The sequence below is a fragment of the Micropterus salmoides genome, unplaced genomic scaffold, assembly GCF_014851395.1.
Source record: "Micropterus salmoides isolate LMB-PRFRI ecotype aquatic unplaced genomic scaffold, ASM1485139v1 Ms_hic_scaffold_15, whole genome shotgun sequence".
Taxonomy (NCBI): Eukaryota; Metazoa; Chordata; class Actinopteri; order Centrarchiformes; family Centrarchidae; genus Micropterus; species Micropterus salmoides.
The window spans coordinates 12,062,405-12,075,469 of NW_024040596.1; positions in this window are offsets into that span (position 1 = coordinate 12,062,405).

Sequence of the window (13,065 nt, forward strand, 5' to 3'; positions counted from 1 at the left end):
ATTTCAGTTTCAACACCAAGAATTTTGTGCTGATAATAACCGAAAACACCCCTTTAAGCTCATCTAACAGCCTCTCTACATAAAGATCATATCCTGTAACAATTTTATGTCACAGTATGAAAAGATTTACAAGATTATTGGAGAGAAACTGGTTGTTGGTTGTGGAAGTGTGGAAAGTGAAGAAAAAGAAAATCTATAAATACATGAAAATGAGGGCAGGGTCTCTGTGGCCTTTCGGTAGCCATATTACTGTTCTGTTCACCTAAGGTTTTGTTAAAACCACAGCTGACCTCTGTGGTAAAGCCATCACATACCATTACAATCTACAGTCCATTCCCTACGCAGCATGCACTCTTTGCCCTCTTACGCCTTTTATTATTTCCTTAAAATTAAAGCTAACATTGTTTGTGGTTGGTTGAAAGGCCTGGGGATACATGACCAGATAACTAAATAAAAAATACACAACACAATGTTAAAATGTTGATGCATTAAAGGGAAAACGGGAAAAAAATTTCACGGATGCAGGGTTTCTGCAGAATACAATAAATTCAACTTACTTCCATCCACTACTTAATTCTTTAACTTTCCTGACCAACCAGTACAAGAAGACCAACATTGGTCCATCAATCAATGTTGACTATCTATTTTCCCATCTATGTGTTTCTCTTTCTGGTTAATCTATCTTCTTAGCTAAGGTGGTTTCACTTATTACAATAGATTTCTGTGGCAGAGCAGCAATTACACCCCATTACAACACTATTACATTAAGAAGCACGGAGTGGAGAGAGAGAGTGAGGGAGGGAGGGAGAGAGGAAAAGAGTCTGTGTCAGGTTTGTCTATTGAATGAGGCCTTTAGAGAACAGTATGGAGGCTTTTACGCTGCTGTGAGTTCCGATTGAATTTGTGCATGTGTGCAGTATATGTCTTAATGTGTAAGGATGCAGTGCAGAGGAGAGAATATATTTGCATGTGCAGCTGTATGCTTATTTAAATAACAAAAGTCAGTGCAGCAGAAGCAGATTTTTGTTTTTGTTTGTATTAGTTTGTGCGAATAAATGTGTGCGTGTTTCCAGCAGCACTGGGCTAAATTATTACCGTGTGAGATAGGCTCCAGGGGATGAAATGTTGTCTGTGCTCACGCACACACATACACACTAACTCTAACTGGCTCAAAGCCCTTCTCAATCAATGCATGCCTGTACTCTGCCCTTGTATCTAAATGTAGATCCTATTCTGCTCCCTGAGACTTGCGGGGGAGTTGTACTGCACCAGACCATGTTGCGTTTTTGTGTATTTACGTATTTAGTGCGGTACAGTGTCTGTGGTTTAAGTATGTACCATGTTGTGTACCATATGGTACAACTTACCCCTCACAGGGGACAGAGCTTCAGGCAGGGAACAGGTCATTTGAACTGACATGTCAGCACACACTCACACACAAGCACACACACATTCATATGTACACCCCTGTGTACACATAATTACAACACAAAACCTAATGTGCACAAGCACACACACAGACTCCACACACATTTTCTCACTAATGTACCTAATAGTGAACAACAACAAACAAAACACTTTCAATCGTTACAACACTCATGCACACACACAAACACACATTCACAATCACAAAAACTGACACACTACCCCCTGCAAACTTTAACATTCATTCCCTCTTTGGTGACAGGAAGTGTTTAGTGAGGTGGAGTTTGATGAAAAACAGATAACTAGGTTAATGGGACAATTCTAGCTACACACATGTACACCCACACACACACAGATGCAGGGACTGTGCTTAACCTCTACTCCTGTCCATATGCCTCTTAAACTGACAGAATTTGGCTCAACCACTCTCATCTGTTTTTCAGTTTAGCTCGAGAACAACAGCTCTCAGGATTTTTGTTGCAGAGCCATGCTTTGATTCCCCGGGGAAAAGAACAACTGCAGCAAAATGCTAAATCTCTCCTGGTTAGTAGGACACGTCACAGTGTTGTAATTTAGGACAATTATAGGTTTTCAATGAGGGACCCACTCCCACATCTCAGCCTACATAGACACACGTGTACTGCATGAGTTTATTTCACTGTCTGCAGATGTCACCGTGAAATCAGTCACAGTGTATGATTGGCTTTCTGAAAACTACACATTTAAAGCCTGCATATGTTCACTCATCAGCGCAACCATTTTGAGGGTTTGCATTTTATTGTCCTAGACTTTCTTTGTTGAAGTCACTAGGTTAAGTCTGACATAAATTAGGTAAAAAAATACCACGTGGTTGGTGGAACTCTCAGGATCACTCAGTGCGATCATGTTCTAATTTTTAGGCACAAGTTTTAATGTAAAAACTAAAACCCCTGTTTTTTACAAGTACCAAATCATAATCACTCTATGTTGTTTAAACTGTTTTTAAAGTAAATCTATGTGGCTTCCCATGTTTGAACTCTGAGAATGTGGCATAGCAAGGAGAAAAGAATAAAATTACCGACCAGCTAGCCACCTTGGGAATTTCACACCAAGAAATACATACAGTCATTCTCGGAAATGTGTGACACTAATTATTATTTAGGAAACTCTATGAACACTGAAGGCGCACAAGCTCACTTAAAGAAGATAGAATCAGAGAGAAAAGCAGATGATCATTTCAAAGTAATCGAATCTAAGAATCTGTTGTATTTAGGATGCTCAACAAATTCTTTATCACAAAATCAAAATACAACTTGCAACTTGCCTCCCCAACAGGTTCAAAGAACACAATATAATAAAAAACATAAATCAATGCAAAATTAAATAAAAAAAAAACGAATAACAAGAAACTTATTGCTAACAGCAATAGCACCCAAAATGTTGAAATTTTAGATATTCAATATGTAAACACAGCTGAATCTAGTTTGAAGCATTAACAACTATAAGACCACATATTCCCTCATCATGACAGGGTCTAGGCTGGTGAAGAGCAGAAGTAATAAATAATGGAAAAAGGGTGCGATGGTCAGTGAAGGAGGGAGGGGTGATGTGTGATGGAACGAATGATAGTAGGAATAGAGGACAGAGGATGGAGGCATAGCAATAGGAGAGGTGCTTGAGGTGTGACCAACACGATACAGACTGGCTGATGACAAATTTAACAAAAACTGTATTTCTTTCCCTCATGGTAAGGTTACAGGAGAGAGAAAGAGCAGGAGTGAGGATGGGAGGGAGAAAAAATATTCTTGAAGAAAGAGAGCAGCTTCTTTCATATTGTACTGTTTCATGTATGTGTGAGATTGGCAGAGAGATGAACAGGTGGAGGAACTGAAAAAAACACTCAACACTAGCTTAATGATTGGAGAAGAAAATAGGAGGAGACAGACTGAAGTATGGATGAGAGAAAGAAAATAATTGCAAGATGCTAATCACGATCTTAAGGGTCTCACTCAAAGGGTGGAGGATAAAAAGTGAAAATAAAAGATGTACCATGACAGGAGGGAGAAAAGGATGCTTTTGGAAAGATAGAATACGAAAGTGTATCTCTCCAAAAGCAGAGGGAAGATTTAGTTATCATGTCCCACAAAAAAAAGGAAACTTGAGGAGGGAGAAGCGTATAGGGAAGCAAGAAGTAAAGATTAGGGAAAGAGAGACAAAAGGAAGTCTCACAGCTAAGATAAAAACAACAGAATGATACACTTTACAGTACAGCCAAAAGTAAATGGACACCCCTGGTCCACGTACCTTTGTGTACTATAGTCCACACAGTTATTATGATGTGTTATTATAGGTTAAGATAAGATAAGACTTTACTGATCCTCAGGGGGGAATTCACAGTCTTACCAGCAGTATATGTAATTCAAATTAGCCCCACCTTTACCAGCTGCAACATTAAAGTGATTTACACTTTAATATATATAATACAATATATTATTCTGAAATGGGACATTCAGCACAATGAGCACTTATTTTAGGGTATTGTTGTCTGTGGTTCTGAGTACTTCTTTCACCACTGGTTTAGGCTCAGCCCTTTATTTCCATCAAAGGGAAATCATTATGCTGATCAACACAATGATGTTTTAGAGAATAGTGCCCAATTGTGCAACTTGGATGCAATAGTTTGGGGAATACTTTTTCCTCTGTCAATACAACAATGCCCCTGTGCACACAGCGAGGTACATAAAGAATCATGCTTTCTATTTTGGTGTGGATTAACTTATTTGCCCTGCACAGAGCCCTGCCCTCAACCTTATTGAAGACCTTTGAGATTAATTGGAGCAACAACTCAGATTTAGGCTCTACATCAGTGTCCAACCTCACTAATGTGCTTGTGTCTGAATGAGAGCAAATCTCTGCAGCCAGGTTCCAAAAGCAGAAGGCCTTCCCAGGAGAGGGGGGCTGATGTAGCAGCCTATTAATGCCCACGGATTTGGGATGAGATATTCTAAAAGCCCATGCTTTATGGATGAAATGTGTGGGTGTTTATTTACTTTTGGCCATGTGGTGTATCTGTTTGGGGGAAAGAAAAGGACAGAGAGAAGAGATGGATATTTGAAGAGGGATGTCTCATCTTGAAGGAGAAAGAGAGATGACACAAAAGATTGAAGGAGTAAGAAGGAGAGCCGACGCTCTTGAAAGATGGCTGAAGACTGATAGAAGTATTTGTCATCACTGGAGAAATGATAAGAGGAGAGTTAGACGAAACAAGGGATGAGAGAGAGAGAGGCCAAGTGAAGGAGAGAGGAGAAGGGACATGAAGAGAGATGGAGAGGGGTTCAGGGGGCATAATAATGACAAAATGACAAGAGGATGATCGAAGCATGGGTCATGTTTACCCACAGGAGAGGGAGAGTGAGAGAGATGGCAAAGAGTCTGGAGGCGGGGAGGCGACAGCAGACTGAAGGGTCACTCTGTTTACGGGGAGAAGGAGAGATTGAGGGATATTGATGTGAGGAGGGAGGAGAAAGATGCGGAGAGACAGCTCGGGATGGAGAGAGGGCCTCTGGCTCGGAAAAGAGTAAGGGATGATGGGGCGGAGGAGGGACAGAAACGACGAAAGCCTTAGAGAGGGGAGATAGTCACAGAGGGAAGAGATGAAGGGAGGAAAAGGAGAATTGGGGAAAACAGAGAGAGAAGCTGAAATCCAATGAGAATATGGAGTACACTGCACAGAGGCAGTTGTTTTATCTACTGGAAAAATGCAGGAAACACAAGGGATCCAGTCTACACCAAATGTACTGTTTTTTTATCCAGAACAGAGTCTGAAGGGATTGAAATAATACGCTGAGAAGCATGAGTGATTTATCTGTGTGTTAGAATGGAGGGGTGCAGACTGAGGGAGAGAGGAGGTAGCAGAGTTAGATCGGACTCTGTCCGGGGTTGAGAAACAAAGAGATGAAGGCATCATCTGCAGAAATTCTGTCAGACCTGGGCCTCGACTGAGAGTCAGGAGAAAATCAACATCAAGGCTCTCTAGAGAAATCCAAGAGATTTTTACTGGGCTCTTTTACATTGGGCATGATTATACGTATTTAGCACTAATTACAAGCAATTTCAATTTAGCTGTGAATGAAAAACATCTTTGCCAAAAAAAATACACAGACCGAAATGTACCATCACAAACCTGGCTAAACATATATAAGTTCATAACTAGGGATGCACCGAATATTCGGCCACTTAAATGAATCGGCCGAAAATAGCAAAAAAAAAAAACACTTTCGGTGTTCTCAAATGCACAAATATTGGATAGCACAGGCCTAATAAGTCAAAAGTCCAAAGAAATTTTACCGAACAATTACGTTGACATGTTAGCCGTGTGGAAGCATTTTAAAGTGTCTGAGAAAGACTCAAAAATCGCCGTTTGCAGACAGTGTTCTGCTGAATTGTCTCTTAACGCATCCACTCCATCTGTGGCTGACTTCTTAGAAAAGGCAACAAATGGTCTGAACATCTTTGAGTATTTCTGTCACTCGTTTCTGAGAAGGCGATTAAGCTCGCTGCACCTAAATTAGAAGTGCGCACGTATTCAAGCCTTTATGGTAAATCCACTGAAACGGACCAGAGTGAGCTGACAGGCAGGTTAACCACTTTATCCTAGTATTAAGTATTAAGTATTGCAATTTGAGAGTGCTACCTAAAGAGAGGCTATGAAGTCTTCATGTTACGCGATACACATACAACATTATTTATCAAATTGGGTCGGACTTACACATGTGGATATGTGACAACGTCCGGTTTTCAAAATAAGGTGTCTATACATTATGGAAACAAGATTATTTGGATTATATTCACAGAAAGTATAAAACATATTACATGTGTATATTAAAAGTAAACATTACCATACCGTATCCTCTTGGGCCACGGACCCACCCCCCATAGTCTCTCCAAATCCTGTGGGAAACACTGAGTAAAAAGCACATTTTGACTATTGAATTTATGCAATGATAAAAAAAAAGCCAAAATAAATGGAAAAAATGTGAATGTACTTGTTCGGCATTCAGCAAATTATTTTATTATATTTGGTTTCGACTTCGGCCAAGAATTTTCATTTCGGTGCATCCCTATTCATAACCAATTGTATTATGTGGAACTGAGGTGTGTTGCCCCCTGACAAACCAAGAGAACACCCAAACGATTGCCTGCACACTGAAATTTTTCAAAGATCAAAAAAGATCAATAAAATTATTTTAACACCTTAAAGCCAGTGATGCCAGCTCTGTGATGCCAAGAGGAGAAGATACAGTCCCATCGGTCATCATGAGGATCAGTATGCTGTGTCAGCAAAGCCCTCATACAGTTGGGACCAACCAAATTATAGCCAAAGAAAATGATAAGTGAATTAGAATCAGAATCAGAATGAGCTTTAATGCCAAGTAGGTTTACAGGAAATTGCTTTGGTGTTATGGTGCTTAACAATGAAAAATAAACATATCAGGCAGAAATATATAAGAAAGATAAAGATAGGGATTAACCAAATCTACTACAAAAACTGTTGGTAAACTTCAACTTTATGTAGCACTGAACAGAAAATAGCAGGTGGCAGATTATATGAGCACTATGAACCCACGCAGACTGAGAAAGACATGACAGTCTGGCCATTGAGATTGGTCAAGACAACACAAACCTGGCGTCTCAGAAAACACAAACAAGTCAAACAGAATCTGTCAGTTCTGCCAACAGCAAGATCTAGAGACAATGCAACACTTCCAGTTCCTCCCACAATGCAACTTGTATGGAGACAGAGGTTCTTTACCAAAATAGAACTGAAATACCAGAGTCAGAATGAAACAAAATTCAATACTTAAAGCTACTAAAAGCTTACATAGCTGTAGAAGCAGCAAAATAAATCATAACGTGTCACAGCCTGAGGGATAAACCTGCAGAAACGGAAAACTGAGCACCTTCTAAGTCTGCCCGCTCTTTGTGATTTTCATCATTAAATAAAATTATTAAACTAGATCTTGAATTCAAAGTTCTTATATTTGCACTGTAAACTTTGCACAACATGATTTAGCAATACTGAAGAAAAGATTAGAGAGGGAGACGATGTGTCAGAGGAGTGACCTCTTGTCTGCAGAGAGAGAGAGAGAGAGTGAAGGACTGACTGAGAAACAGATGAGTGAGGGAGACGGTGGTGGAGAAAATGCTGAGTCACTCCTTTGGGAGGAAAATTGCGGTAATGAGCGAGGGTGAGGCAGTTAGCAGAGGGTGAGAAGAGATGAAGGGGACGAAGCGAGGAGAGGGGGAACGATGCAGCAAGGGAGGGAAGGGTGGGGTGGGGTACAGAGATGCAGGGAGAAAGAAATGAGGAAAAGAGAAAAAGAGAATAGAAAGATGAAGGGAGTGGCAGGACTGAGGTCATGCTTTTGCTATCGTTACACATATGTAGGTCATCCTTCTTTTTCTCGCCTTAAAAGATTTCGGTTTAAAGCACATCTGTTTCTTGCTGATAATAACAACACGTTGGAATGTGCCTCCAGTGTTTATGTGAGTGGGTGAGGGTGTGTTTTGTGGTGGTACAAGTCCTCCAAAGTAAACAACAAAATAGGTTGATTGTGATTTCCTTTCCCAAATGATCCATAAGAAAGTTTTTTGATCTCATACCCCTATCTGCGGCTTTACAAGTGAGTGTTTGGCTTCGATTTGGCCCAAAAATTACTTGGTTGAGGTCAAAGCATAAGTTACTCTGCATTTTTCTTATTTTCAACAAATCCTATGAAAAGACCAACGGCAACAATGCTTAAGTTCATCCCTCAGTACTCTCAGACTTCTCTTCTCTGTCAACCTCAAGCTCATTGATTCCTACCGAAGATGTACATCTTCAAAAACTGGTCATGAATATATTTTTATTTATTTAAAAAGGCTCAGTATTTTCCTTAAAACATCTGGGCACTGTAGTTTTTAGCAAACATTACTCAAAAAGGAGGAAACATTGCAGTTGTTAGGGACTACTTTCCGATGCGGATTAATGCACATTTGGTGAGCTAGTGAGAATGTACAGCAGCAGGACAGAGTATTGACTCAAAATAAACTACAGTGCCCATGTTCATTGTAATGAACCAATATGTCACCCAGTGCAATGGTGTGACTCATTAATGTGTATTAAATTTTGTTTTATGTAAGTGGTTTTTGAACAATAGATGTCTATGAAATAGAAAAAATAAGATCTATTATCCTTTGACAACACTTGTAGCATCAATTCAATGCTGGTTTTTGGTCTTTTCATGGGATTTGTCGATCATAAGAAAAATAGAGAATATCACCAGCCTTATCATTTAAGGAAAGATTGTGGTTGTGATTAAAAGAGGAATCACTTGGTTCAGAATAGGGAAAGTAGTGGTAGTAGTTGTAAAGTAGTGAGTGTACGGCTTGCATAACAGCGTAATTTTGCTGCCCCCTCAAAATAACACATCACACAGCCATTAATGTCTAAACCGCTGGCAACAAAACTAAGAACACCTCAAAGTGAATGTCCAAATTGTGACCAAAGTACAACTGATCAGAGAAATTATCTTTACTGACTTTATCAGTGTCAAAGTTACAACCAAGTCTTGTAGTTGTGATACCCATCATCTTGCTATACATCTGTGAAAATGACAGCAGCATGGAGAAATGTAAATCCAATAGTTGGGCACAGAAGGATGATGTCACTTTGATCTTTCATCCTCATACAAACCAGCTGAACTTCATCACACGTGTGGTGTGTGGAGAGTGGTGCTCTCTCATTTAACTGTTAATGACACCATTAAAATTGATATAGTGCACTAGAATTTGTTTAAAAGCATCTGGCAAGGAAGAAATAACAATCAACCCTAAACTTACAGTAAACAGTAGTAGTGTTCATTTTTAAATGTAAAGGTATTGAATTTCCAGAATACACAGTTTACACAAAATCTTGGGGCATTTCCACCTTCCACCAAAAGACCTCCAATGGCCAGGAAAAAAACGGGGAAGACACATGGATACCAATGCGATCACCTTCTTCCCGTTGTAAAATATTTTCTCCCCCTCTGCTGCAGCCTGTGCTATGTCAAACTATATTTGGTACCTAAGTTAAGTTAGCATGTCTTGGTATCAGCTGTTAGTACAAATAATTATTTCACATATGCTTAACGCACCCATACACTGACTCACAGTGGGCTGCACTGCTTTCAGTGGGCTCAGACATTCAGGCAGGTGGCACCTCTGACCACACTACAGTCAGTGATGTCAACACAGGTGTTTTGCCATTGCTTATTAAAAACACCTGCCTCATTGCACCACTGGGGTTTGGCCTAAAGAGTCTTAGATATGTCAAATTTCCATTATAGTTATGTAATGCTAAATCACAATCTACAATATAAACATACACAATAAAAAGTGTGCCCTGCGGTATTTTACGCCATGGTCTGCTTGACATGATGTCAGATAACAGTATCTCTGAAAACTAGGGTCTCTGGTTATGGTTCAAAGTCAGAAACTTTTGTCTTTCTTGTGAACACATCGTGCAGTAAGTATAGTTTGATTGGCTCTCATCTCAGTTTTCCAAATCATTTGGTAAAATGCCTTTTTAACTGAGTTGTTTATCTGAAAAGGCCCATAAACATATTGTGCTCTCCATATTTTCAGCTCATCTAACTCATGATATAACATACACATAAAATACGATCTTAGAAGTTAGAGACATTTAATGAAACTGACATTTATAAAAACATATTTTGGTAACACTTTCTATGAAGGTCATTATTATAATGACTTATGCATATATTTATAACATGATATAATGCATCCATAACACATTATAACAATTGTTATGATCACTTACAAACATGCATTAGGCGCTATAGCAAAGTTCATAACGTATTATGACCTGTTGATGTTTTATAACTAATAGTAATACCAGGTTGTATCAATGTGCGGCAAGAATCTCCGACAATGTTCCATTGTACATTATAACCACCGACTCCGCCTCGTTATGAATACACTTTAGTCAGCCTTTAGAATTAGTGATATAAAATGGAATAATAGCTTATAGTAATGTTTAATGTTATATAGCATGTCTTTCTTTGCTTTATGTAAAGTGTTAAAATGTCCATCCCTGTATAATATATTACAGGTGGACATAATACCATATGAACTAATTATAAGACCTTATAACACGTAATTGTTTGCTTTAAGTAAAGTGACACATTTTGCGCAGGAAAACAGCTTTTATTTATGTTTCTTCACTTTATGAACAATCTGTATGGATTTTGAACATTTTGCAGTTTAGCACAAAAACACAACATAATTAAATCAAGGACACTCATTCTCAGGGCGGTGAAAGATCGCTCAAGAGAAGACCTGTTGCCGACCATAACATCATGTAAGAAGAGGCTCAGATGTTGTCACAGATGAATGGCGAGCCTATGGACAGGCCCTAACAGATACAGTGGACAATTAAAGACAACCAAGCAAATAAAGACATGCTACATAACTTTAAACATTACTATAAGCTATTATTCCATTTTATATCACTAATTGTAAATGGTGACTAAAGTGTATTTATAACGAGGCGGAGTCGGTGGTTATAATGTGATGGAACATAGATTCTTGCCGCACACTGGTATTACTATTAGTTATAAAACATTAAATCAAAAGGTCATAATACATTATGAACTTGGCTATAGCGCCTAATGCATGTTTGTAAGTGATCATAACAATTGTTATAATGTCTTATGGACGCATTATATCGTGTTATAAATGTATGCATAAGTCATTATAACGATGACCTTCATAGAAAGTTTTACCCATATTAAGTATGTGTGTTTGTCGACCCCTTTTCTGCTATGTAATGACTGTGTTATTACATGTAGTTTGACTGGTCCTGACAAGCAGTGATTGTGTGACGTTTGTGATTGTTGTGATTGTGTTTATTTTTCACCTCATCACCTCCCAGTATTACACAGTAAGTTGTAAAGTTTATTTTCATCACTCACTTTAGTGCCTTGCACAAGATAATAAGTGTAAGGAAGATGCAGTAATTGGTTTCTTTTTTATTTCACGTTTCGTTTTTTGACGCTGGAAAAGAATTGAGCCATTGTCCGCTTGTCACAACAGCAGACTGCAGAAACTGCCTGGGGAATATTTTGAACAAGGGAGCTCTTTTCAGTTGTGTTGCAACTTAGAAGTGTGACATAACTCAGAAACAATCCTTCCTACTCTTTCTGTTTCTCACTGTAGGCGTAATAGTGTCTCATTATCACAGTGGATGCATCACAAGACACAGTGTTTTAATCTGCCTCATTTCAAGACCAAGATTTCTACTAAAAAACAGATGAAGTCAGTGCTGGTGGTGGGAACCATGGTCAAAGGTTAAAGGCTGAATCCTGTGTCACAGTAGATCCTGAGGCAAGAGAATACGTTTTGAATTTTCCCAACTTGAAATGTTTGGGAGCGCTTGATCTGCCGAGCATATTGAAGTCGGCAGCAGCCAGTGAATCTGAATCAGTTTTGTAAGTAGAGTTGGCAGGCAGACTCCTCTGTTTGTCTGTCTGTCTAAATATGAGACGAGCCCTTCAGGGGATATTTTCTCCCCTATCCCCCTCGTCCATTTTCTTTTTGGGTCTCACTGTCGTTATCCCCTCTCTCATCCCTCTTCCTCTCGTCAACTTTCTGTCTTTCTTGCTTTCTTTCTTCTGTTCATTCCTTTGTTAGTTTGCTCGGTGATCCTTTGTTAAGTAGGTTCTTCTCTTAAATACCATTTTTCATCTGTCCTTAATCGCTCTAATCTATATGCGTGTGACGCTCAGAGACAGATACTATTTTATTCTACAAAAAGCCCAACCTTTTCTGTGATGACCTGCAAAAGCCTCTTGACATGTCATGACAATCTTATTTGTAACATAATGCATTTCCTGCAGTTGGGGTTGGGGTAAGTTATTTTGTTTGAATTTATGAAAAGGTTTAGCTCATGATTACAGTCTGGCAGCAAAACATAATCATGAAATGAACTTTACTGAGTACATATGCTTCAAATCCGAATTGAAGTTTTTATTTATATAACTAAGATTAGGGTTTGGGCTTAAAGCGTTTGCTGTCTAGAGTGAGAAAGATGAGAAATTCTGACATAATTTAACACATTCGCTTGCACGCCATATTTATCAACATCATCCTTTGCCCTTTCACATATTCATACGTTGGACACGAACATGGCTCTTTCACACACAACATCATATTGTGATAATTATCATCATGACTGTAGTGTACACACATGCATAAACATCTAGCACACACACACACACACACACACACACACACACACACACACACACACCCACCAGTAGTGAGTTGAGTCAGAACCCCCTTAGGTTTGCTGACTCAAAAAACCTCCCTGTTAAATCTCTGATGGCATTGCCAGCACTGCACACACACACACACACACAAAGGGGATATATGGCAAATGCTGATGTGCCCAGATTAATCGCACTATGCACACAATCCCAGAATGACATGCACACACCTAATATAGTATGCTAGAATACATCACAGTTATGTATTAAGCATACACACTGACACACACACACACATGCACACACACACTGACACACATTCTGAACACATACTATACACGGCGCGTAGTGT